The 27,756-nt window shown below is 36.7% G+C and overlaps 1 long non-coding RNA gene across 1 annotated transcript; it reads left to right on the forward strand.

Moving 5' to 3' along the window:
- Window positions 1-1,097: 1,097 nt before the first annotated feature.
- On the forward strand, window positions 1,098-13,099 carry LOC148131126 (uncharacterized). Its single transcript, XR_015748462.1, has 4 exons — window positions 1,098-1,286; window positions 5,006-5,120; window positions 10,311-10,411; window positions 12,382-13,099. It is a non-coding gene; the product is annotated as an uncharacterized LOC148131126 (long non-coding RNA).
- Window positions 13,100-27,756: the final 14,657 nt, after the last annotated feature.

Below are 27,756 nucleotides of genomic sequence, written 5' to 3' on the forward strand. Positions count from 1 at the left end.
GGATTAGAATCCAGGTTCAAAAGCTGTGACTCAGCCATGGGGCAGCAATTGCAAGGTCAGTGAGAAACTAATCAGGGAGGGAACCAACCTAGAACTAAGGAGAAATGTTCTTACAGAACAATTAGTCAGTGGAATGACTTGTCTCCAGAAGTTATGGGTGCTCCAACACTGGAGGTGGACAACCACATGTCTGAAATGGTATAGGGTTTTCTGTTTGAGCAGGGAGTTGGACTAGAAGACCTCCAAGGTCTCTTCAAACTCTGTTATTCTGTTAATTTATATCATAAAAATTCATCTCCAAACAAAAAAGCAAACCAAGGATCTTTGCCAACTGACCTCCAGTCATTATCTTACTTAAGCTTTGAAAATATCTGAAATATTCCAACAGAATGCAATCTATCTGATCCAAACTTCCACTGTATTCACTAATTTGATGAGATTACAACACAACTGAAAAATGAGTAAGAAGGTCTGATATGGATAACTTTATAAAGATTGGTATCATAGCATTGGTCCGCCAGCTGCCATACTATCAGTGCCATTGCTGCTGATAATAAAAAACATTCCTACCTGCTCCCATCTCTCTCTCAGATTTTTCCAATGTGTGTTGCCAGACTATGATTCCCATTTTGCTGAAAGCCTTTCAGAACTTCTCAGCCCAGGTTTCCCTTTCTCACAATCCAGTTAAAATAAGGCCACTGATTGATGGGAAAGATCCCAGAACTGGCAGACATGAGACATACAAACACAGGCTGAAGGACGTCCTGCTTGTAATGGCTCTACAGTAGGACAAATGCTTGGAGTCTATTGTTGAAGAAGATTGCTTTTTACCAAGCTGACAGGGTGCAGCTGCTTGCTTGCTTGGAAGCTGTTCCATTTCCTCTTGGACACGGACTCCCTGAGGGGTTTCTGCATGCTGATCTGACATCGATAGCTGTGCAGACTTCAGGCCAAGTAACATGCTTTCCAATTAATGGAGGGGATTTTTTTTCCACATAATTATGACAAATGTGTCTATCTATTGTCAGTGACATCAATGTAGCTGGAGCAGTAAGAACCAGTCCAGCAGGAGACTGTCATTGTTAGCTGGAATGATGGATGAGAATGACTTCTGGGTAGTAGCTAGCTATATTGCAAGCGCAGTAGGGCTAGGGCTGTTGCAGAGCCTAGGGAAGGGTAGAATGAGTGAGCCTTTTCATATTTGAAGAGCTGCCATCTAGAGAAAGAGCAGAATCTGTCAGAGGTTTGGTGAACAGGAGATGCATTTAGTATTCCTCTATAATAAAGTAAGTCAATGTTTTACAGTAATATTCAGTAGGTCATTTTTCATCTTGTATTATGGTAATATCCAATAAATTCTTGTAGGAACATATTCATTGAGGAACAGCAATCAAAGCATTCTTAAAAAAACAGGTAGGCATCAAATGACATTATTCTTTTTATTGTCCCCAAATATATTTTCTTGGGTAGCTTCATAGATTAGAACCAATCCCATTAAGTTCTCAGTTTGTTAGGGGAAAGAAGGTATCCTACATTACTGACTACCTGTTCATTGCTATTGAAGAATAAATGTGGGATCTTTTGTATGAAATGTCTGTATTAAGCAATATCTGTATTTAGTGGAGACCATGTTTATTTTTTAATCTCTCCATTTTTTTCTTATTTCTTTTCCTGCATTCTCCATTTCCTCATGTTGTCTCTTTTCTTTCAAGAGCTGCTTTGTTGCCATCTTTTCCCATATGTGCATATGTGTTAGAGAAATGTAGCGTACTTTAGAAAGAATGTGCAGGAAAATATTATATGAAGGAAAAAACCCTTCTAAAAGATGCACAAAATATATGCACATATGGGAAAATGTCAGTATCAGGAAAAATGTGCATTAAAAGTACACAAATTTTTTATGAGTGTTTAATACAAAAATTCAATATTGTGAGGAATTGAATACAAAGAAGCTGAAAATCTGAGAAGAGATGTTCCAAGCTATCAAAACCTCTGGATTTCCACCAACATAATAAGAATGTCTCTGCCTGACATGATGCTGAAGTTTTTCTCTTTTTGTGGGATTAAGAGAATACTGAGCTAGTCAAGGGTTAAGAGTTCATATTCAAAGTTCATATTCCTCTTTATGAAGGCAAAACCACTACAAAGCAAAGAAGCATCAGAGAAAACAAAGGTTTCAAGGTGTCAGTGGAGTAATAAAGAAATAGCAACCAAATGAAGTGGGATCAAAGATACCAAGCCAACTGTTCAGATAAAGCTCAGGAGCATAAGGACATGCTTTGCTCAGCAGCACAGACTCACTCTGGGGGAAAAAAGTTATCTTTGATGGTTATACAAAAAACAACAACAGCTGAACTCAATGAGAGATTTTATTTTATTTATTTTGTCAAGTGATTATAAGATAACAGGTATAATTATAACATAGTTATGAACACATTAAATGGATACATATAAGAAAAATAAAAAGAAACAATAGGACAAGGACCGTATGCAGGTCCATGCACTTATGCACGCCCCCTACAGACCTCTTAGGAAAGGGGTGAGGTCAATAGTAGACAGTCTAAGGTTAAAGTTTAAAGATGTTCTACCCTTGCAAAGCCACTTCCTTGGAAGGACTCTGCGAGCTACAGAACCATTGGGAAACTTTCACGTTTTAAGTCTTTCTTTTTTTTTAAATTTCTGCCTTTGGAGAAATTCTCTTTGCAGCTGTTTGGCTGCACATGATAGCTCCTGTCCTCCTTTGGCTGTTCTGTTTTGAGAGGCAAAAGAAAGAGGCTGGGCTAACATTCCAGAACTACAAAGCTTTAAGAATAATGGTCTCTTTGGGATTGTAGGATGCAACACCCCCATTTAGTAGAATCTTGCCCTCTGCTTAATAAATACAGTAAACCAAAGAGAAGGTGGAGGCTCAAATACGTATGCAATAAATTTACAACTTTAACAACTTTTTAAAGGCTCCAATATATCGCAGTTAGGTTTGGAAAAAATATTCGTATAATTAGCCTTTTAATAAGAATTTACCTGTCAAACTTTCTAGACTCCCTGCATCCTGAAATGCAATCCAAGCTGTTCACAGGGACATGGGTAGATTTGTGTTGTTTTTGTGCCATGTAAGGAAAGGGCCTAAAAGGGGAAAAAAACAACAAAGTGTAGCTCAGGGTTGAAATGAGAAGTCTTTGGTGCTCTCTGAGCTTGGGTTGTTTTCCTGCAGAAGTTTCATTACCCAAACTAGGTAACATCATCAGTGCACTGAGTAATGAAACATCTGCAAAAAACTAAAATGTTATATTAGGAGAAAGTGATTTTGTAAAAATATACGTATTAGAAGCAAGATTATTTAAAAATACAGTAGTTAAGGTAATAGATTGGCAGTCAAGAGACCCAGTCTCTCAGCCATAGAAGCTGTGGATTGGCCATTTTCTCTTAGCCCAAAGTACCTCACAGAATTGTAGAAAAAAAATGGGAGCAAGCAATTTTATGAATACCATCTTGAGCTCCTGGATGAAAAGCAGGATACAAATTTAACATACATATAATTAAACCAATTGGAATTTGAATTCACAAAAGTGATAAAAACTTCATGGAGACGTCACAAAATGTGTACTCTGAAGAAAAACATGACAAGGGAAGCTTAAAAATGAAATAATTAGAAATTTCATGAAACTGCATTTGACTGATTTCTTTTTCTCTAGTCACAATGCATAAATTAAACAAGGCAGACAGCTTTCTGGAACCCAAATCACAATCATCTCAAGATCAGCATTTTCTTCGGCTCTGCATCTAGTATTGGATATATCACTTTCTTCCACCTCATTGTTGGCTTATGTTGCAAAATTAAGCAGGGAGTTACCAGCTGTTCTACTTTTCATCTATTTCCTTTATTTCTACTCTTGTTATATACATAAATACATAAAAGTGTTAAAGCTAGAACAAACATTTGGGACTGTCCATGTTAATTATCCACAATATTGTTTTCAGTGGCTATGCAAATTTCTGTATTTGATATAGATATATTGGTGTAGAATACAGATATTGATATAGAAGTATAAATAATGCACTATATTGATATTGCATCCTCTGCCCTTCTATTGACTGTCTTTTAGAAAGTGTGGCTGGCTGATCTTTAATAAATACTAAACAAATAAATAAATAAACCTTAAGTTGCTGCTTTTTTGTCAGTTGAATTGAGTGGCTTGTTCTGGTCGAAATATAATAATTAATTAGGAGTGTGCTGCATGCAAATTAAACTGGAATTTATCTACAGTAATTTTCCAAGATCCAAGAGGTCTCTTTCACAAGTGCCTTGTCCTCCTTGTCCTAGACAAGTTCAAGAAGATTCTGCATTTGTGACTTCAGGTAATCCCTAATTTATGACCACAAATAGAACTCGAATTTCTGTCGCCAAGCAATGTGGTTAAGTGAGTGACACCCAATTGTATAACCTTTTTTGCTACAGTCATTAGGCAAATCCAGCTTCCCTGTTGACTTTGCTTATCAGAAGATCTCCAGGAAGGTCACAAATCACAATCACATGACCTTGGAATGCTTGCAATCATCATAATACATGCTGGAGTACATAATACATGGTATTAGGCAACATGTCAGACAAAATCAGCATGTCAAGCTAATTAAATCCAATAAATTTACTGAATAAATAAAATATTTTATCATGTGACATGAGGGTAACATAATTATGAAGAAATCCAAATTTCCATTCAGTACGTGATAATTAGAGTCACACATGACTTTGGTTCATAGATGATTAAGTATTTTGAAAAATAAATTCATTCAACTTGAATTTAATCCTTTGACTCTGGACCAAGTCTGAAAAGAGATTCATGCCTCCTTTGAACTAGAATAGGAAAGTGACTAATGGATATAACTTTAACAGAATGGCTTAATATTAGCATAAACATGTCTGAGAAGCTTGCTCAGATTCAGATAAATAAATGTATAAGTTTTGGAATTAGATTCCTTTAAATTCTTTTTTATTATTTTATTACAGAATTAAATTGTGCTTTTATGCATACTAGCCTTCTGTGGGATTGATATATACCCAATATTGGAAAAAGAGATGAAGGATGCAAGCAAATATGCCAATGGTCATAAAACCTTCCACGGTAGGCCTCATTCATGTTTTTCATTCCTGATGTTTAACCAGGAAACAAAACCTAAAAGTAACAATGTTTGCAGACACACTAATTGCCTTTCTAGAGCACCAAAAAGCCCTGAGACACACTTGAAGTCTATCAGTTTAGCTCATAGGGATTGCTTTACCATCTGGAGTCACAACTTTAGGAGCCTGACTTGAAAGAGAACAATGAGTATAAAAAGGCCAGACTTGATATGGGATTCATCTGATTTTGAAGAACACTTCTCAATAGAAGTATATAATCATTTCTTTGAACTGAAGATAGTACCTTTAATTAGATATACACAAGAAGTTTTATGGGAGTAGTGCTTGAATTTAGAATAGCTTCTCTATTTTGTCAAATGTATAGAGATAAACCAAGAATAGGATAAAACTGCCAGCTGTTCAGCTTGTCTTTGGCAATACAGATTGACTTATGACCACAATTGAGATCAGACCCAAAGGTGCTTTTTCAAGAGGGAACTGGACTTTCTGTTTTTTCTTTGAAGATGTTTCACTTCTTATCAAAGATACTTCTTCAGCTCTGCCTGGATTGTGGGGAATGGAAGGATATGTTCTCCTTGCAGACAGCTGGTCATTTGCATTATTTTAGCGAGTTGTTAAGGCCACCTGGAGATTTATATCTATCATCAGGGTCATCTGAGTGGTGCAAATGAATGAGGAGCCTTCTTGAAACTGTTGAAAGGACTATGTTGTAGACTGAAGATAAATGATGTCATATCCCTCCCCCCCTGTTGAGACAGGGCTGTTCAGTTTTGACATAGATAGCCTCTTTGACCCCTCTTTCAAACCAGTGGTCCACTTTGTCCAAAATGTGAACTTTGCTGTCTTCAAAAGAGTGGCCTTTGTCTTTTAAATGCAGATGGACTGCTGAATCTAGTCCTGATGGATTTGTTCTCCTATGTTGTGCCATGCATTTATGAAGTGGTTGTTTTGTTTCCCCAATGTACAGATCTACATATGGCTCACTGAATTGTACTACACAGGCCACGTTGCTCAGTTTGTGTCTGGGTGTTTTATCCTTGGGATGGACAAGCTTCTGCCTTAATGCATTCTTGGGTTTGAAGTGCGCATATATTGGCTGAAGATCATCCTGAGCTTTTTCAATATTCCTGCAATGAATGGAATGACAACATTACTTTGTTAATTGTTCTCTTCATTGTCTGTTATGGAGAACCTCCTGTAGGGTCTTTTTTGAGATTTGATGAAGAAAATTCCACACTTGTCAGAATTTCCATTGCTAAGTAAGGGAGTTGTTAAGTGAGTCACACCTGAGTTTATGACCTATTTTGCCATACCTGTTAAATAAACCACTACAGTTCTTAAGTGAATCAAGATACAAATCCAACTGCCTCTATGGACTTTGCCTGTTAAAAGTCAGCTGTGAAGCTCACAAATGGTGTTCACATGACCCCAGAATGCTGCAACCTTTGTAAATATGCCAGTTGCCAAACTCCCTGTGAATTTTGATCACGTGACCACGGGGGGTGCTATGGCAATTGATTGTGAGAATGCTATTATAATTTTGAATAGCCACTAAATGAATGGTTGTAAGTCAAGGGCTACATTTATCAGTTTGCAGATATAAACTAGATAAGGCTTTTCACAGTTAAATACAGCTGCCAACCAATTGGTCTGAGGGCTGTATTTTGTGAAAAGCACAGCTACCATAGCTAGTTGGGAAAAAACAAACAGCAGCCTCAGACAGAAGTAACCAATTATCATCTTCCACTGTTTCCCCATCTCATCCACCAGAACAAAAGCTGCAAAAAGCAATGTTAGAAAACATCCCCCTTTCATCCCCTCTTCTCCCCCACTGACATCCAACTCATTTTGTCTTTCATTTGTCAATATTGCCCTCCAACTGATGGAATTTTCACTCCCTCTTTCTCTGCATCTACACACACACACACACACACACACACACACACACACACACACATTTTGTCCTCTGAACTGAAGCAGTGGTCCATTTTCTGTGATTAAATTAGCGTAAGTAATACGATATCATAGAACTGATTGATTTCCCCAGCAATAGTTATTAACCAGCTCAATTCAAAGGAAAGCCTGGCCATTATTCTAAGCATTGATTCCAAAATAGGACTGCAGGAGAGCTTTCAAATGCCACGAAGAACCAGAACACACAAACTTCAAATGATAACCCTGCTATCATTGTAAAAACTTTAAAATAAGCACATGAATATTGTTTACTTTATTATAAAACTTCAATAATAATTGGAAGTAAAGCATTTACATATAGTCTTAGCATTCACGCTTGAATTGTGATGGTTATCTGACTGTAATCTTGCCAATACACCTGTATTCTTAAAATGAGCAAATAGATAGATAACAATCTATTTGATCACTGTTCAAGCAAAAGCACATATTGATAGTCATTAGTCCTTAGGAAAAAAGAAGCTACACTCTACAATTAAAAACCTCCAAACATTACTTCTGTAGGCTTGATGCAAACTTGTACATCTGTTATCCATCCATGGCTTCCTTTAAACAGTTAAATAAAGTTCTGAGTGTTGAGTGTTGATGGGTGTTCTTGAGTTTCATTTATTTTTTTAAGATTAAGTCTCTCTCAATGCTCATTTCCTGATCATTGATAGCAAAATATACCTAAGATTATTATAGAACAGGATTGAGCCACTTGTGGTGCTCAAACCAGATTTTTGGATCCTTTCTTAGCTTTCTCAGCAAAATCTGGGGAACAAATGCAGAGAATCTGTAGCCTTTCTGCCATTTTCCCCCACATTATTTGGTGCTTTAAATCCTATGATAGGATTAACACCTTAAAATAACCTAAGATACTACCCTCCCCAAAACTTGCATACCTATTTCATACACGACATTGCTGTACCCACTAAGTTCTTAATATGAGGAAGACAAACAAACAAAACAACCTAGTCACAGAAAGGTTGACTCCCCTGAAAAATGATGTTATTGTCAGAAATTTTATGCTCTCCCCACATGCAGTTTGCCAAATAATTGTTCAGATCGATCAGCATATTTTCTTGGGAATGACTTGCACTATCTCAGGCTTAATTGTAATTAGACACGCATTGTAGTGCACTGATTTTCATGCCTTTTTTCCAAACAGAAACAATGGTTCTACTAACATTTTTCAATCAAACTATCTTTTAAAGTTTTGCAAGATTATTGCAATGTATTGTAAAAATGGCTACCTTTAAAGACAGGTAATACAAACTATGGAGACAGGAATGCTGATAGAACTGGCCATTATAATCATGCATGCAGGATATTATCATCTACATATCACCCAGTTCATATCCAGGTTCAACTCAAAGTGCTGCTGATTTTAACCTTTGATATCATGTATAGCTTAAGGCAACAGTTTTTGAAAAATTGTCTCATTCTGTATGTCCCTACCAGAGGTGGTATTCAGCAGGTTCTGACCAGTTCTAAAGAACCGGTAGCAGAAATTTTGAGGAATTCGGAGAACCAGCAAATACCACCCCTGAGTGGAGATTTTACAGTATCCTTCCCCTGCCATGCCCACCAAGCCACACCCACAGAACCAGTAGTAAAAAAATTTGAATCCCACCACTGGTCCGTACCAGTACTGAAATATCATCAACAAAAAAACCCACCACTTCAACAGTCTGACATACTGAGAATGTCTACATATGAATAGGGCCTTCCCTGTAATTGCCTTGGCATAGTTTCTATAAGATATCTGTGTAGATCTTTACATTCAGTTATTGGAAGACTATTGAAATCTGCCCTAGTCCTGTCTTCTAAGGATAAACATATTCAGATCCATAGTTTCTCATAGTTTCTAGACCTAGTAGCATCTTCTAAACATATTCTATTTTTGCTAATGTACCTCCTAAACCATAATGGTTAGACACATTATTCTAAATGGAGTCTGATCAGAATAGTGAAACATCATTTCCTATGCTCTGATTCTATGGCTATTCTATTATCCCTTATTCCCTGCTTGGGAAACCTAGGTTGTAGGTTCTTCTTTCCCCCAGCAACATAATTAGGGTCAGCCATAGCTTTCTGAAATAGGACAAATGAAATCAGGAGTTCTGTTCTGCTTTCTGACAATCATCTATTACTGCATAATCACTTTTCATTTCTCATTAGAGTTATACCTTTTTAACTCCAAAGTGTGTGGACCCAGGTTTACACAATTTGATCTGGGATCATCATCATACAGAAAAACAAAAACATTTGCAAAGGTCTATCTGTACTTTGAACTGAGTACATGGGAATGAACACCCCTTTTTACTGAATTTGCAAAGATAACTAAACTGTTTTAGGAGCAATTAGAAATATGTATGGCTAAGGCTTCCCTTATTGTTTTCATGTACTTCCATTTCTTATTAGTAGGCATTAATAGCAATTGTGGTTAAACATTATATCAGAAACCACAACAAAGGAATTAGAATGGTAGTTATCTCTATTTTTCTTCCTAAAAATGTCCCAAACCTAGGAAGGAAGGAAGGAAGGAAGGAAGGAAGGAAGGAAGGAAGGAAGGAAGGAAGGAAGGAAGGAAGGAAGGAAGGAAGGGGCTGCAGTAACTAGAAACTGAGCAATAATATACTGTACTTTCTAAGTTGTACATTTGTAGCTCCATCAATTGTCTCTCCTTTCGCATCCAATATTATTTTCTTTTTTTCCTCCACCCCAGTCCGGAATTCTAAATGAAATACATTATACTTTAAAGAATCTGTGAGAGTACATATGTGCCTGTGGGACTTTTTCAAGTCACTTATTTGTTTGAATGCCATTGATTTTCCTCCTAATTGATATTCACTATGCTAATTTCTCTCACAAATCTCACACACTATTGATCAAAAAGTAATAAACTCTCCAGCAAACAAAACAAGCATTATTGCAATGTTGGGAAAACATCATTTAATATCAATACCATATTTACAATTATATTTAACCCAAATTTCACCTGTGATGCAATACATCATCAAAATCAGAGTGCTATAAGCATAAATGGTGAAGAGAGGCACTTTGAAAAATCCCACTGGATTATTTTGTGATGCTTGTAAAAAAAAAAAAAAAAAAAAAAAGACTGTTAGCACAGATGTAAGCAGCTTTTAATGCAATAAAAGCCCTGATCCTTCCCATAGATAATATCACAAAGATAAATCTATCTTATTTTTCTAAGTTTAACAGTTCTGCCAGGCTGGATTATCAATCACAATGGCCCACACCAAGAGACTGAATGGCTTCCTGGTGCTTCATGGAATTTCTCTCTCACCTGGCCAGGTGAGTCTGTCAAAGTGGTAACTGAACTCTGCAACAGAAAAAAAACACCTTACTTTGACACTTGGCAAATGATGCCTCTCAAAATATCAGTACAGGTGATAAAATATCATGCAAAAGTTCATTTATTTCAGTAATGCAACTTAAAAGGTGAAACTAATATATGAGATAGACTCATTACATACAAAGCAAGATAGTTCAAGCCATGATTTGTCATAATTGAGATGATTATGGCTTACAGCTCATGAAAACCCCAAATCCACAATCTCAGAAAATTAGAATATTACATGCAATCAATAAAACAAGGATTGTACATAGAACAATATCGGACCTCTGAAAAGTGTAAGCATGCATATGTACACAGCACTTGGTTTGGGCCCCTTTTGCAGCAATTACTGCCTCAATGCGGCATGGCATGGAAGCTATCAACCTGTGGCACTGCTGAGGTGTTATGGAAGACCAGGATGCTTCAATAGCAGCCTTCAGCTCTTCTGCCTTGTTCGGTCTCATGTCTCTCATCTTTCTCTTGGCAATGCCCCATAGATTCTCTATGGGGTTCAGGTCAGGTGAGTTTGCTGGCCAATCAAGCACAGTAATCCCACGGTCATTGAACCAGGTTTTGGTGCTTTTGGCAGTGTGGGCAGGTGCCAAGTCCTGCTGGAAAATGAAGTCAGCATCCCCATAAAGCTCGTCTGCAGAAGGAAGCATGAAGTGCTCCAAAATTTCCTGGTAGACAGCTGTGTTGACCCTGGACTTAATGAAGCACAGTGGACCAACACCAGCAGATGACATGGCTCCCCAAATCAACACAGACTGTGGAAACTTCACACTGGACTTCAAGCATCTTGCAGTGTGTGCCTCTCCATTCTTCCTCCAGACTCTGGGTCCTTGGTTTCCAAATGAGATGCAAAAGGTGCTCTCATCAGAAAAGAGGACTTTGGACCATTGAACAACAGACCAGTTCTGTTTTTCTTTAGCCCAGGTAAGATGCTTCTGATGTTGTTTATTGTTCAGGAGTGGCTTGACAAGAGGAATACGACATTTGAAGCCCATGTCCAGGATCCGTCTGTGTGTGGTGGCTCTTGATGCACTGACTCCAGCCTCAATCCACTCCTTGTGAAAGTCCCCAACACTTTTGAATGGCCTTTTCCTGACAATCCTCTCCAGTCTGCGGTCATCCCTGCTGCTTGTGCACCTTTTTCTTCCACACTTTTCCCTTCCACATAACTTTCTATTAATGTGCCTTGATACAGCACTTTGGGAACATCCAACTTCTTTTGCAATTACCTTTTGAGGCTTTCCCTCCTTATGGAGGGTGTCAATAATGGTTTTCTGCACAACTGTCAGGTCAGCAGTCTTTCCTATGATTGTGACTCATACTGAACCAGACTAAGAGACTATTTAAAGGCTCAGGAACCCTTTGCAGGTGTTATGGCTTTATTAGCTGATTAGAGTGGGACACTTTGAGCCTAGAATATTGAACCTTTTCACAGTATTCTAATTTTCTGAGATTCTGGATTTGGGGTTTTCATGAGCTGTAAACCATAATCATCACAATTATGACAAATCACGGCTTGAACTATCTTGCTTTGCATGAAATGAGTCTATCTCATATATTAGTTTCACCTTTTAAGTTGCATTACTGAAATTAATGAACTTTTGTACGATATTCTAATTTTTCGAGTTTCACCTGTATTTAGTATCTTAGCTAATTATCATATACAAAATTATTAGAAATGGTTTGCAAGGTTTTGAAGTGAGATGTCAAAACTATGATGATGATGTTCAACTCTATTGTCCCTTTTCAGCTAAAACTAAGGAATTTCTTTAAGTTTAGGATCTAATATTAGTGATAAAGACAAACAAATTGCAAGTTTATCTATGCTGAGAGGTGCTTTAGGTTAACTGAAAGACATGTCATGGAATAGGAACTTACTCTGTTTTCATTAGAATTATTTTTTTCTTTGATTCAGGTTGAACTGGATTGAATGCCACTGGGCTGTTGATTACCAGAACTGCATCTGCATAGCTAAAGACATTTATCCATTATTATCCTGCTTTTCTTCTGAAAGAAGGCAATCACTTCTATGCTGTTGCCAAGAAAATGACATGGATATGTTCATGTAATCACCATTAGTTGACCTTGAATCAAGAAAGCCTTTTTATCCTGCCTTCCTATTATTGTACCTACTATTCTTGGATGGTTTCACCAGACGGATCTCATATGGCTACTATAATGCAGAAAGTGCAAAATTGGACCCACATAGTTATTCCTCATTAAAACTTTAAGTAATCTAAGAGTGTCATTGGAATTCTATAACTCTGGTGTTACAATTTCAACAAGTACAAGGCCACTTCAGAGTGCCAAATGTAACCTATAAACCCAACATAATTTGAGAACAAGTTATTTGAAAGATCACATTTTCTTCATACATGTGTCATAGTTATGCATAGGAGTGGTGTGGTGGCCTAGAGATGGAGCTCTCGCCTCACAATCAGGAGGCTGTGCATTCAATCCTAGGTAGGGGCAGATATTTCTCTCTAGGCACAATGAGAATAAATGTGCTGAACAGAATTCTTTTATTGGTGACAGGAAGGGCATCCAGCCAGGAAACAGTCTGCTAGAACCATTCAGTTGCCCAGACTCCACCCCGCAGGGGATTATGTGGTTGTTAAAAGATGATGATGATGATGATGATGATGATGATGATGATGATGATGATGATGATGATGATGATGATGATGATGATGTGTCATGGTTATGAAATGTTTGAGAGAGGAACCATTTTTCTCTTAGTAATATCAGAAACACATTTGAATGTGAGAGAACTTTCTTACACATTCTCTGACATGGGTAAAAAAAATATGTTCATTTGTTTTATTATTTCATTCATGCTTTGCAAATAAAATGAAATGCCATTTTTGAAAGTCTTAATTTTTCACCAAAAGGCATATATTTGCAGATAGTCTCTTCACTGACTATATACATAATATTAAATATTAAACTTTACAAACGATTTCGGAACAAATGCTCTGTCTGTCTCCTATCCACAATATATCTAAATAATGATTGCTGGGTTTCCATCTTCTGCTTTGCTTTCAAAGTCACCCCACTTCAATTTGAATTCACATTGAAAAACAAAACACTCAGATGGAGGGGGGGAATTCTTGAATTACATGTCGTCAAGTGTAATAAATACAGAAATCTGTACTATGGGTGGATTTGTAAAAGAGGAGCTATTGAGAGTGGCCTGCCATTCAACTCTGCACCTGGCAAAGAATAAAAACAATCCTGACAAGCCAACCAAAATCAAACAGAAATCCAAAAGAGAATCAACATTCTTCAGGCAAGATTTGCTACAGCCCTCCTAAACTATGGAGAAACCAAAATGTGTTAAACGTCAGGTCTCTCCCATTAAGTAAAGCAGCCTGGCATTTTTTGTGTGTGTTGCATACTTGACATCTGGTATACATATATACTTGATATATATTAAATAAATCATATTCACAAATAAGGTTGAAGGAGAAGGCTTTCTTGAAAATAGGAACAGGGGCAGGGTTCTTGAATTTTATAACACTTCATACATCCTCTGTTTAAAAAAATACTTGATTCCTATATCCTCTGCCCAATTAAGTCACCTAACACCCATCAGATTTGTATGTAGACCCACCCATGTCACAGGCTCCTGCACTCATGCTGCTTTCCTCAGCATCAACTAATCTCCAGTCTGAAGTAAATGTTGATTAGGTGAATGAACTTAATTATAAGCATACACTAAATAAAATTACTACTAATTACCACTGCATAGAAAAGACTCACAGAACTCCTATTTCTCTAAGTGATTGCAGTAAGCTAGGAAAGATGCACACCAACATACCAACCTTTCTTATACTCATGCTTATACTTATATTCCTTGCCAATGATAAGAACAGAACCAGCAGGTTTTGATCCACATTGGCTTGTATGCCACAAGTGCAAACAAAGCCAACTGTTATTCCAAGCATGCTCTCATTAGTCTCAAGCTAATATCAGTGGAATTCTGTCTGGAAACTATTAGGATCAGTCGGGGAAGAATGCTCTGGGTCTCCTTAGTGAAACAGAGCCAAACTGTAGGATTCAAGAGGCCTGCTTTCTCTATCATATTACTCGGCCTATAGAACTGATGGCCCTAACCATGTTGGTTTTCCTCTCAGGCATTAGGACCAGGTTGTTAGTGAAGCCCAACATGTATGTGTTTCAGTCCGATATGAATTGTTTGTGAGCTGCCTTATCTCTTGTATTTACTATGTTTAAAAAATAAATTAAGGTGGGATTTTAAAAAATAATCTTTTGAGAGGAAGATAAGCATATCATGCTTAAAAGCCTTGGTGGCACAGTGGTTAGAGTGTGTACTGCAGACCATTTCTGCTGACTATTGGCTGCCTGCAATTTGGCAGTTCAAATCCTACCAGGCTCAAGGTTGACTGAGCCTTCCAACCTTCTGAGGTGGGTAAAATGATTATTACCCAGATTATTGGGGGCAATAGGCTGACTCTGTAAAACTACTTAGAGAGGGCTGTAAAGCATTATAAAGTGGTATATAAGTCTAAGTACAAGTGCAATGGTTGAATAAAATTGAAAAACTCCCCAAAAAGTCAGTAGCCTAAAGAATTATCCACATCATTTAGCCTAGCTAGAGATACATTTCAGTATTTATATTTCAATAATTTTGGGGTATATGGAAATCAGAATTGCTTATTATATTATGGCTATTTTGGATGCTTAGTTGTAACTATACTCCATGATTGCATCTTTATGAAGTGAAAAGGTTCATAGGTTCTGCCAAGAAAGGTGACGTTTTAATCTCTATGTCCATTTGTTTTTTCTTAAATATCTGGTGTCTGGAGCATTCACTGAGGAGAATACCAAAAGAAAGATTAGCAAACACCTTTGGCTTCCGTGTTAACAATGTCTTAGTAACAGCTGAATAAAATGGCTAGAAAGAGTTGCTTCTAAGGTTGTATCAGACAACTTTGCTGCTTCAAAAAGTGATAAATGGGAAAACATATCTTGAATGCTTTTTACTTTATATTCATTTCTTACATCCTACTGATAAATGCAGGTATAATATTGTCTTTAAATCACTATACCCCATCATATTACCACCCCCCATTTCCCCACAAAAATGTGCCAAAGGGTAAGCAAACACTTTTACTTGCCGAAAGTGAAAACTACCTCTAAATATTGCTGGTGGTAATTCCTTAATGATTGGTTTGAAAAATGCCTGTGTAGCAATTACAAAGAGTGAAATTTTAGCACTCTGATTCTTATGCTTCACCAATGAATAACATAAGCTGCCTTTTCAGAGAGCCACATTTATTTTCCTTACAACAGAATTACACTGGAGACTGGTTTTAAAGCACATCCAACTTAGCTCAAGAAAGTTAACTTTTATGTAGTTTATTAGAGCCAAGTATTCTTAAAAACTCAGCCCAAGTTACAGGGACTGCCTACTATTATTTTGTTCTTAATGTACTAGGAAATGAAGTGTGTGGGTTTTGGATTCTAGGATCCAGACCATCTGCTAAACCTATTGGAGGGATTTTGTGAATTATAATTTACTTTTGATTTAAAAATAGCCCTAACATTACCCTATCATTTTCTGTAAATTACATATTATTTTGCTTGCCATTTTTAAATATTATAGCTCTTCTTCTATGGTGTAATTTAGACTCTTTATCAAATGCATTGATACAATTCCTCTATCACAGATACAAATATTCTCTACACATGCATCCCAACTCCATATAACCCCCATTTTATGTTAATAACTGCTCAGCACCTAATACACTTGGAAGTTGGCTGAACAGGAGGAAAAACACTCTTATAAGACCAAACACAAAGCACTCCAAGATATTTGAAACTTGGCTCTAATTCTCAAACTGTTTCCAGTTGAAGAGAGTGTTCCTAGTGAAGTGATCTGATGGCTGTTAATTTCTTAAATGAAGAGATTGCATGCATTAGGTGCTCTATTTTCCAACCAGCATTTTGCGCATCATATTACTACTGCAACCTACTGAAACCAATGTACTTTTCGGAGGAAGGGGGAGAGGAGAAAGAGAGATTATGCATTAGAATGAACTTGAAGCAATGAATGGGCTATGTGATCCCTCTCTCTTTCCTTCCCTTCCTCCCCCTCCCCCTGTCAGATATATATACTCTCATTGGTCAATAGGAAACAAAAATTGGAACATAAACCAGATGCTAATAAGACTCAGCCACTTTGTAACTGTTGGTGTTAGCAATCAAACACTCCTGAAGTCATACAATTCTGTTCTGTACATCTTCATGTTTCAAAATGCATTAAGGAATGCATGCATATTTATGGCCAATTCACAGATTTTTATTCTCCACTGAATATAGTAGCTATAGCTTGAAATCTAAAAGGGCAACATATCGCAGATGCACACTACAAACATACATCTTTTGACTTCACAGAAAGGGATGAATAGTATCAATCAGTCCTATAAGTTAAAATGATTGCTAGGAGATATTAATGTACTCTTTTTGTGGGGGGACACCTAATATTTGTTCTTAAAGTCTGCAGAATTTCTGTTTGGGGTCTCCCTCTGAAATGACAGGCAAACAGATTCCAGCCATCTATATCCTTGCTGTGCATAGCTTTGTGGCCTGGTAACTACTTTAGGAATATATTACAAACATGTTTATACACAGCTAATTTTCTGATTTTGTTTTGCACTTAATATCCCATCTGGATCACGGTTGTTATTGCTGTATAAAGAAAAGCTGAGCTAAATATATGGATGTGGATGTGGACCAGGACAGGATATTCATCATTTCTACCGTGGGCTGCAAAACATATGAAATTACTCAAATCCATACATCATGTAAAACAAATGAAATGGGAATAAGTATTGTATTGCACTTTTAAACACAGCTTTTCAAATGCAAATTCTCAGGGCTGGAAACTTGTGGAGCATGACTATCACTACACCAAAACTGTTTGACTTATTTTGGATCAAGGGCTACACTTAACCTTAAAGTTACCATGCTGGGAACTACATTTCAAAAAATAGTGTTTCATGACTATCTTGTTTCATACTGTTATTAAAGCAAAGTGAATTATTTTTTTTTGCACAAGTCTGGCAAAAAGAATACCACTGCATTAAGGATTCTATGTTATTAAAATTATAGAACATTAAGAAAAACATTTTTAGGCTCATCCAATATCATTTTCTTGAAGACACACAATCAACCAAAACCAACCGGAATTTTGATAACAAATCAAGATAACAAAACATGAAGACGCTATTGTTATTTTTCAAGGGTATCATGCACTGTGCCAGATGAATTCTGCTCTGCCTGCATCTAAACAAAAATCATATAAGTACTATTTATGGGGCAATCAAGAATGTATATGTTGTGGCAATTATGCTTCTGGGAATCAGTGGTGTCCTCCACATTTTTCTTTCACTAATTATATAAAAATGGCTGTAATTTCTTTTAGTGCCATTAATAATAAACAGTAAAGTCTGGTATTTAAATCTCGTGTGTACAGTATTTGTGTTATGACCTTTCCCTTTTTCTTGTGATCTGTTTAAGAGTAATCAGAAAAAAGAATCTTATTTATGTGAATGTGTTTATTGAAATATCTATCTCGTTCTCTGCATTCAAAGTCACAATTTTAATTTTATAAGAGAGGAATTCCACAAGCAAAAGCAGGCAAGGAAAGGAGGAAAATCAATAACTGAGAAACAGTTCTACTCTGTTGTGCTTGTAACAGAATAGAAACTGAATCTTGCTGACATGATCCAGTAATGAGAGGGGTTTGGAGTGGACATAGTAATTGACAAAAACACCTACACATTCAGTATTCTTCCAGGGCAGAATCAGATATAAGATTCCTAGAGTATTAATCTATATATTAATAAATAAAATAATATCTTCTGGATGTCAGCACAGCTTGAATTTTAAAATCTTAATATGATCATTAAGATCATGACTGCTGCTAAAATGAAGTTCCTACATATCTAGAAGGTGGCAGCTTAGAGAAGGCTGAGTCAACCTATACACATTGATAGTTTATACTTGCCAATAAGTTTGTAATGAATGAAAGCTGTATCAAAAGCTGTGTTTTCCCACAATTCTTACTGGCAAATATAAACTACAATGGGTATAGGTTGACTCAGCCTTCTGTAAGCTGCCACCTTCCAGATATGGATCATAGAACTATTACCAGGGGCTCCAAGAAGCCGTTCATTCCAGAAAACCCTCAAATGTAACTAAATTTAATCAGTTTTGTCCCAGAAGGATGGGCAATGGTTTCTACAAAGCAACATGAAAGATGATCCAAGATTCCAGGAAGAATTTGATTGCAACTATTTTAACTGTAGAAAAACGAAGTTAGTGTGAAATATGAAGATTTTCAACTAGCTGTAAATCTGCCTAACCTAATAAACAGTAATAAGTGTTTGTGTTTTTATTACTGTTTTTATAATGATTGTTTTATATTATTGTTTTAATTGATGAGTGTATGCAGTCCAGGGTCACTTCTGGTGAAAAGGGGAAGTTAATGTTTCAATTAATCCCTCAGATTATTCATCTGTGCCTAGATAGTGGCTATCAAGGATAATTTTTGTTAAGCCCATGCAAGTGACTTGAAGAGTTGTGAGTAAGAGTTATCACTTTTATTCCCCCCCCCCCTTTTAAGATAAGGAAGGAAGAAGCTTGTGAGTGTGAGGTAGGTGTGTTTGCATATAGACTATGCCACATAAAGTTTTACAAAAACATTCCAAGTTTCATAAAAAGGGGTGGGGAGAAATACCTGTATCCTCTTTTGGATTTTCTGTATTTCTGCATATCTTTGACATTTGTAGCTACAATAATTGCAACCAAATGCTTCCTGGAATCAGTGATCATCTCTCATATTGCAGAAACCATGGCCATCCTTCCAGTACAAACTGCTTAAATTTAGTTACATTCAAGGGTTTTCTCGAATGAACTGCTTCTTTGAGGCCTCTGGTAATAGTTCTATGATCCATAGGAACTTTGATTTGGCTATTTCAAAACACTAAATTTGTTTTTGGAATTTGCTTGCAATTTTGGGATCAGGCTTGTTACATGACACACTTTTGCTTTAGATTTAGCTGAATGTAGATCTGATATTGTCTCATAAAATTATCTGATACAAAGCATTATTCATGCATTTTTTATGATGGTCAGTCATCCAATTCTTGGCCAGCAAAACATTGCCAAATTACACTCCCATCCTTGACAATTGGTACGAGATTCCTATTGTGGAATGCAGTATTTGGTTTCCACCAAAAATAATGATACCCATGTAACCCAAAAAAGTTCCACATGTGATTCATCCATAGAATATTCATCCAGAAGCCTAGAGGGTCATCCAAGAATGTTTTGGCAAATTTGACAAAAGCTTTACTTTTTTACTTCTTTCTTGCCATTTTCTCATAAATTTTATTTTTATCTAATGCTTTTCTGTTTGTGGAACGATGAAAGTGATTTTAGCCTAGTGAAAAAAACCTGCAGATCCATCAATGTTATATAGGTTTTTGGTGGTGAATTGGATGCTAATGATGACAGTCTGGGTTTTATGCTGCATTTTAGTGTGTGTGTGTGTGTGTGTGTAAGAGAGAGAGAGAGAGAGAGAGAGAGAGAGAGAGAGAGAGAGAGAGAGAGAGAGAGAGAGAGAGAGAGAGAGAGAGAGAGAATATGTACACATACGCACACACACTTATATATACATATATATATATAGGGGTGGGATTCAAATTTTTAACAACCGGTTTTGTAGGCATGGCTTAAGTGGTGGGCATGGCTTGGTGGTCATGTGACTGGGTGGCATGGTGGTCATGTTATTGGCTGGGTGTGGCCAACTCGATATCACTCACATCGAGGTGTGCATCTCCTCACCTGGGCTCTCCTGACTGTGGGGATGATGCAAACAGACGTAAGTGTGAAAAATGTCATAAGTCATTTTTTCAGTGCCATTGTAACTTTGAATGGTCAGTCCACACAAGCAAAGTACCAGCAAAGGAAGGGAAAAAAACTCCAGAAAAGTTCCTGAGACAGGAAGTCTAGTCCTGCCAAGAATGTAATAAGGATTAACGGGGAGGCAGTTTCTGTAAGCAACACCAAAATGTTTCCTTCCTGCCTTCCTGACAGGATTAGGCCAGTAATTTCTTCTAACAACAGGTTCTCCGAACTGCTTAGAATGTTAATAACCGGTTTTAGCGAATAGATGCGAACTAGTAGAATCCCACCCCTGCATATATACATACATACATATCTATATCTATCTATCTATCTATCTATATCTATCTATATATTTATTCATTCATTCATTTTATATAGCTGCCCATTTCAAATTTGTGTCATGGGTAGTTTACAATTAAAATATAAATAGTACCCAAAAATTAAAAATTGAAAATAAAAAAATGCAAACAATAAAAATGTTTTTTTTTTAAATTAAACAAAATTTTAAAGCTATATAGTACAATCACCAGGAGACACTCAAAATAGAAGAGCTATTTTATGAGCTTCACGTCACTCTCTAGTTCCCAAGCAAGATGACAAAGTCAAATCTGTATGAGCTATAGATGGTATTAACGGTATTACACATAGGATCATATCCATTCTTCTATTCCTTTAAATTGTTTGGTGTTTAGAGTTGTTCTTCTTTGCATCTGAGATAATTCAGAATGCCTTCATTCAGTGGAGTCCAGCTAATCTATGATATAGTAATAGCACTTAGCCTTATATACCACTTCACAGTGCTTTACAGCCCTCTCTAAGCGGTTTACAGAGTCAGCATATTGCTCTCAACATTCTGGGTCCTCATTTAACTGACTTCGGAAGGATGGAAGGCTGAGTCAACCTTGAGCCTGGTGAGATTTGAACTGCCGAACTGCTGGCAACAGGCAGTCAGCAGAAACAGCCTGCAGTACTTCATTTTAACCACTGTGCCACCATGGCTCATATAATGGAAAATTAACTGTTTCCTAAGATGATCTGAATCCTGGGGTATTTGCTTTGCTTAAAAACACTTCCTCTTATTTCATGTTGCTTGATTGAGAGAAGAGGGGAGAGGGGAGGGGAGGAGAAAAGAGGAGAGGAGAGGGAAAAAGACAAAGGGGAAAGGAAGACATCTATTTTTTGGTAGTATTCCTTTGTTATATTTAAAAGCCACTTTACTAGGAATGCTAATATATCAACACTTTTCCAGCTCTGCACTTTCTCCAGTTCTGCTAATCATCCTTATAGATGATTGTAGAGTATTTATGTACCATAAATTTATGTACATACCTCAGTCTTCAGAAATGAAATGCAGCCTCTCTGGACCAAGAGGTAGAATATAAAGACTTTCCTAAGGTGGAATCCAGGAGGCAGAGTGAAGCAGAAGTCGCTGCCAATGAGCTCACAAGCTCTGTTCAGCCACAGCATTTCCAGAAGAAGAAAAAAGAAAAGAGAAAGTAAAACCATTACTAAACAAACTGGTGTAGAAAAAAGTCATCTCAGTTCTCCTAATAATCTGATGTACATCCAGGTAGGTCCAAAGTTGGCTTTAAATTGGTTCAGAGTCATATTACGGAGATAACAAAGCTAAAGTCAATGCAACCAAATTGTGTGTGGCTTAGAATGAAGGATGCATCTGGTCAAAGGCTGGGTAAATTTTTTACTGAGAACTTAATCAATGAAGGTCTAACCATTCATATAGAGAAATACAAACACACACGCGCGCACGTGCACACACACACACACACACACACACACACTGATTAAAGTTTGAGCTGAGAGCATTAGCTTTGCCACACCACTAAACAGCAGAAAGATTCACAGGGTCTATGTTAGAGTTTTCCAAAGTTGGTAACTAAGATATGTGGACTTCAATTCCCTGAATTCCCTGGCCAGCATACCTATGGCATATCAAGATTCTTAAATAGTTTACAATACAGAATTGACTTTTAACTAATTAAGACCTTGATCAAGTACACGCCTATCCATATATCATATCAGCCACCTTACTTATTTTTGCAATGTGGGCAACATCAATGCCATATTAGGGATGGATGAGGTCATTAAGACATTTAATACAGTTTTTCCTCAGTGCAGGATTGCAAATTAAGAAACTTTAACTTAATTTTGACTGAATTTTTTCAGTTGATTTTGTGAATTCACTGATTCCATGATTTTCAGTGAAAATCAGTAGGAACAGGGTTTTTCTACCATCCCTGATAATAGGTCAATGATATGATAAATGATAAACCACTAGTGTCAATGGAGAGGAAGCTATTAGAAACACTAAAAGGAGTTTTATCCTATCCTGTAAAATTGAGCTGAACTCTAAAAAGATTCCTTTAATATATACTCAATGTCTTTATATATATAATTTGAAGGTTCAAAGCCACATCAAGTGCTTTGGGCAGGAATTTTCAAAGACCTTATGTCCTTCTTTATCCATTTTAAATATGCTGCACACCTCTACGAGCTCCTACCAGAGTCCCATCCTCATTCTTCCAGTGGTGTCTGTTTAATGTCAAATCCAGATGAAACAAACTTATACCAACACATAGATAAGGACTTCAAAACCATAAGTGTGAATTAATGTTACATTTCGCTAGAATATTTCTTGGATGCTTTATTTTTGCTACTTTTTAATTATTCTACTTAAAAGAGGAGGACATTTCCTCTGTTTCTCTTATTCACTTTTCCTTGCCCTGCTTCACTTCATCTTTTTTCCCTTTCCTTTTAAAACAAAATGCAAAAACTTCTACAGCTTGTATATAATCATAGCATGTTGGGGGTAATAATCAGCTTGCTACATAATCATACAATGTTCATTTTTCCCCCTCTCCTTCTCTTCTTCTCCAGCTGGATGGCAGAAATGCATGAAATTCATTAGTGAGATTGGTTCTGAAGTTGGCACACCCAAGTGCATATAAACATGAGGAATGGCTTGCACCTCCACTGTGTCTCTCCCTTTCTCTCTTGTTTTAATAAACATAGGCTTTTAAAAATACATGTTCCTTGCCATATTTTTTTAAGGAATGTAATGTTTACAAAGGGAGAAGGGACCTGTGGGAGAAGAACAAGACTGCCATTTAGCTTCAATTGGAGCAGAGGAGGAACAGGAAAGGGATAGGGCTAGTAGTGGAAAGAAAGCTCCCTACTTTATGGTTTGGAATGCAAAAGATCTCCCTCCTATAAACATATAAAAAACTGACAAAAGCTCCCAGCCTGTAATACTTCAGCTTCTCCAGCCATAATCTAAGCTACTATGGTTCATGGCATTTTGATGGAGGCAGGAAGGAACACAGCTATAATCAAGACACAGATAATAGGATTGCTGCTTTGATCTTTTTAATAGAAGGGGTGAAGCCAAGAAAATAAGCACATGATAGATCTAGAATTGGACAATAAATGCATCAACTGCAGAATAAGAGTGGCAAGGATATTTCCACTGGCTATCTATAAGGTCTAAAATAATTGCAGTTCTTGTTTCCAGTTAGCACAATTTGACTACTTTTTCTGATATTTTAACATACAGTGTCCTTTCTCCTCTTTTTACATGTTCTACTTCTTCTTTCTGTAGTATGTATCTATTCTCTGCTAATAGTGTTTACTAGAATTGCCCTCTATTATTTTTCCTTTCAGAATATTTGCATCACAGTGCTCTTCACTTATACAGAAAATGTGTGGTCGCAGAAGAAAGACAAGAAAGGAAAAATGAATGCTGAGGATATGTCAGCAGAGAGCCAAAACTCAGCTCTATTTGTAAGCAACTTATATAATAATGAGTTACACCTCCCCAAATTTATCTGCCTTCTGTTCCTGAACTAATTTTCTAGTAAAGACAGGAGGAATGCTTTTAGAAAACTGAGGCAGAACTCAGATGCTTAGGCAATTAAAAAACAACGCACCATGTCCATACCAACAACTAATTTCTCAATCGTCATTCTCATTTCATACCTATAACTATGCCTATAGTACAACAATACACTGCATTCTAAGAAAAGTGCAAGTACACAACATAATTATCTTGGGGAAATGTGATAAATATGGTACAAATCAGTAATAACTGCATATGATATTTCTTACGGCTTTAAAAAATTATTTGAGCTTGAATTAAAGGAAACAACAATATTAGAAAACTTCCTCTTGTAGCCAAAACATATAATATGCAAATACTGCTCCTGAAACTGCAATTGATTATATCATCCCAAATGTAATTTAATTCCACCCCTAAGATTTTGATCTAATTTCTATCTTATTCAGTAATATTAGAACTTGTTAGAACCATGTTAGAACTTTGATGCCAATACATCAAAATGTATACATCCTGTATATTTATAATCTGTCACTACTTTGCAAAAAATTAGATTTTCACGTGAGTTTAGAATGTGCTCTGCTGCCCCACATGGTTTGTGGAGATAAACTATACAGTAGTTTCAAAACAGAACAAGCTATTCTTTCCTCTCCTACCCTAAGGGCATCAATTGGTGTCTTACACTTCTGTAGTACTCTTCACAAGCATATCTTGAAGGGCTCAATCGTCATTAAAATCAAATGAAATAAAAGGTCATAAATTACAAAGAAGGCAAATTGAAATCATTCTTTTAAGATTTGATTTAAAACATAAACAATACAGGAGGAAAAGAATCTCATTTGCTGTGGATTGTGTCATGAAGTTTCCAGACAGAAATTATTCAAATGGGGGAGGTGGGGGGAGATTCAGATTCATATCCTGAATGTGGACTATATTAGAGATGATTATTAGACTGACCTTTCCTTTGAAGTCAAATGTTACCAAGTCATAAAGGACTGGAGATTAGAGATCTAAGCATAGTAGTTAGGTAACATTTGTTCATGGAAATGTTTGTTGTATCTATCAATTGCTGATGTAACACAGAAAGGATTTATAAAAATTAGTAGAGAAATGTCTCTTCGGGTCTCTCTGGACTCACTGTGGAAGTATCATCTTTGTATTTTCACAGCCAAAAGGAGATTTGATGTCAGCAGATTCTTCATATTATGGTCACACCAAGAATGACTTAGTAAGATTCCTAAACTACATTTAAAACTTCATGCTGCTTGATGAAGTCAGTGTAGAAAATTGATACAAAATGATGCAGATGTAGAAATATTTCCCCTCCCCCCCCCCAAAAAAATGTTAGTCTAGAACTGGTCTTAGATGTAGGCAAAATAGTCTATGGCAGGAGTGTCAAACTTGTGGTCCGCAGGCCATATGCGTCACATGCTGACCACGGCCACCCCATTTTATTGAAGGAGGAAAAAGTTGCAATACATCACTTGATGATGTGTTGTCGCTAGTTTGACACCCCTGCTCTATAGCATAGGATGGCACAGTTAAATTGGGTAGTATGATTATATTATGTACATATGGTGTTTTGTAGATTGATTATGCTGTTTTTGATGCTCATTCCATTACATTCTCCAGGGTCAAAATGGATGTCAACTCACTTTACATGATGAAGCAATAACCAGTTATAATGATTTAAATTTATAAACTATCCTGTTTAAGAGTAACTTTTTGCTTACACCTGTTTTCTGCTATGACTTTCTGGACATAAGACACAAAGTTTACTATTCTTTGTCTTAAATCAATCTGTCTGTCTGTCTGTCTGTCTGTCTGTCTGTCTGTCATCTATCTACCTATCTATTTAAGAAGGAAAACAATATTTTTTATTTAATGTCCAGAAAGTCATACCAGAAATCAGGTACAAACAAAGACTGTTTCTTTGTGATTCAAAGACAATCTTATGAAATAGATATCTGTATATATATTCATAAGATCTGTTTGTCTTAGCCACAAGTAGCCAATTCCTCACAGTGATGCTTACCTCCTGATAGCACCCAATGAGATTAGCTGTCACTGATGACCTGAAACATCAACATCTCTACATTACTGAAATAAAAGAAAGAATTCCAGAGGACTAAAAGGTTAAAGGTATGAGATAATGCCACTCAGCAGCAAATAATTCTGAATCACAGTGTTCCTTATTTGGAGATTCATTACCTCTAAAATCCTTATATAAACCAAGAGTGGGGAATTTTTTGTATTCCAGATGTTGTGAGCCAATGCTTATAAAATATATTTTGGGAATGGGAAAAAGTCTGCTTTTACAGTGGTAATTTCCATACTTCCGGTTGCACACCATAACGCAAAATACAGAGACAATTGCTGTGATACTGGAAGCTTATTGGGCTGACTTTTTGCCACTGCCAGTTAGTGGTGGGGAAGTGTTGGTCTATGTAAATTTATCATTTAAAATCTGTGATGGATGTATTTGGTGTTCTCTCTGAATCTGTTTTTTATTTCTTGGAATTTCTTTTGCGGCATACAATATTAAATTTCTTTTCCATTGAATGCCCTGTTGTATTCTTTTTATACAGAAGAATTTCTGAATGAGTTAGAAATAACTAAAGGGGGGAGCCATAATTTCATTTTTCTCCTGCAAAGGAATCATAAGAGGAAAAAGGGAGGTAAGGCTTTACATCCCACTGATATTTTTAAAAAGTTCAATTATCCTTTATAGAATATTAGTTCTAGTTCTAGTAAAAGCGGGGGAGAGAGTACACATCTGGTGGGTGACCTCTGAAGCAAAGAATGAGAAAGACCACTTATCACCATCCTTTCATAGTGACCCCTATTGCTGGAATTCTTTTGTAATAGCATGAAAGTATTGTGGGATGTTGTCTTAAGGCAGTGACAGCACCTATCATCTTCTCCTCCAAAAAGCAAAGCATGTTCAAACCTGGTTAGCATTTAAGGGAGAGATCATCAGAAATCCCTGGGCTTTAGCCTAAAGTGGGAAAATAGGAGCTGGCAATTGTACAGTGCATACCGCTTCTATACTTTTTTCCAAGAAAACTATATGACCATGTCCACATAGTCACCAAGAGTCAAGCTGAAGTTCCCGGCGTCTTTACTTTTACTGTACAAATTAGATACTGGGCTTGAAGGGATGAGAAAAATTGAGACATTTCAGCCCCCAGAGTCCCCCTCACCCTGCAATTTTTGGCTTTTCTCATCTTTTCTTTCTTCTCTTCTTCTGTCTATTAGAATTTTCTAAGCAGCCACATGTAGGCTTCCTATTTCAATGATCTTTGGGATGATAGGGAAATATTCTATGATATTAGACATGATGCATAACAGGTTTTGGTGTGTTTTATAAGTACTCTATTTACAGCTAAACTCATGTATAACAAACTAATGAAAAACCACCCACCTTTATAGTGAGGAAAATAATTAATGCTTTAATAAAGTAATCTGGTATGTTAATATTACATAACTTAGCTTTAATTT

Source organism: Notechis scutatus, chromosome 3, assembly GCF_049901735.1.
Source record: "Notechis scutatus isolate UNSWTSFEM ecotype Mainland chromosome 3, rNotScu1.2, whole genome shotgun sequence".
Lineage (NCBI taxonomy): Eukaryota > Metazoa > Chordata > Lepidosauria > Squamata > Elapidae > Notechis > Notechis scutatus.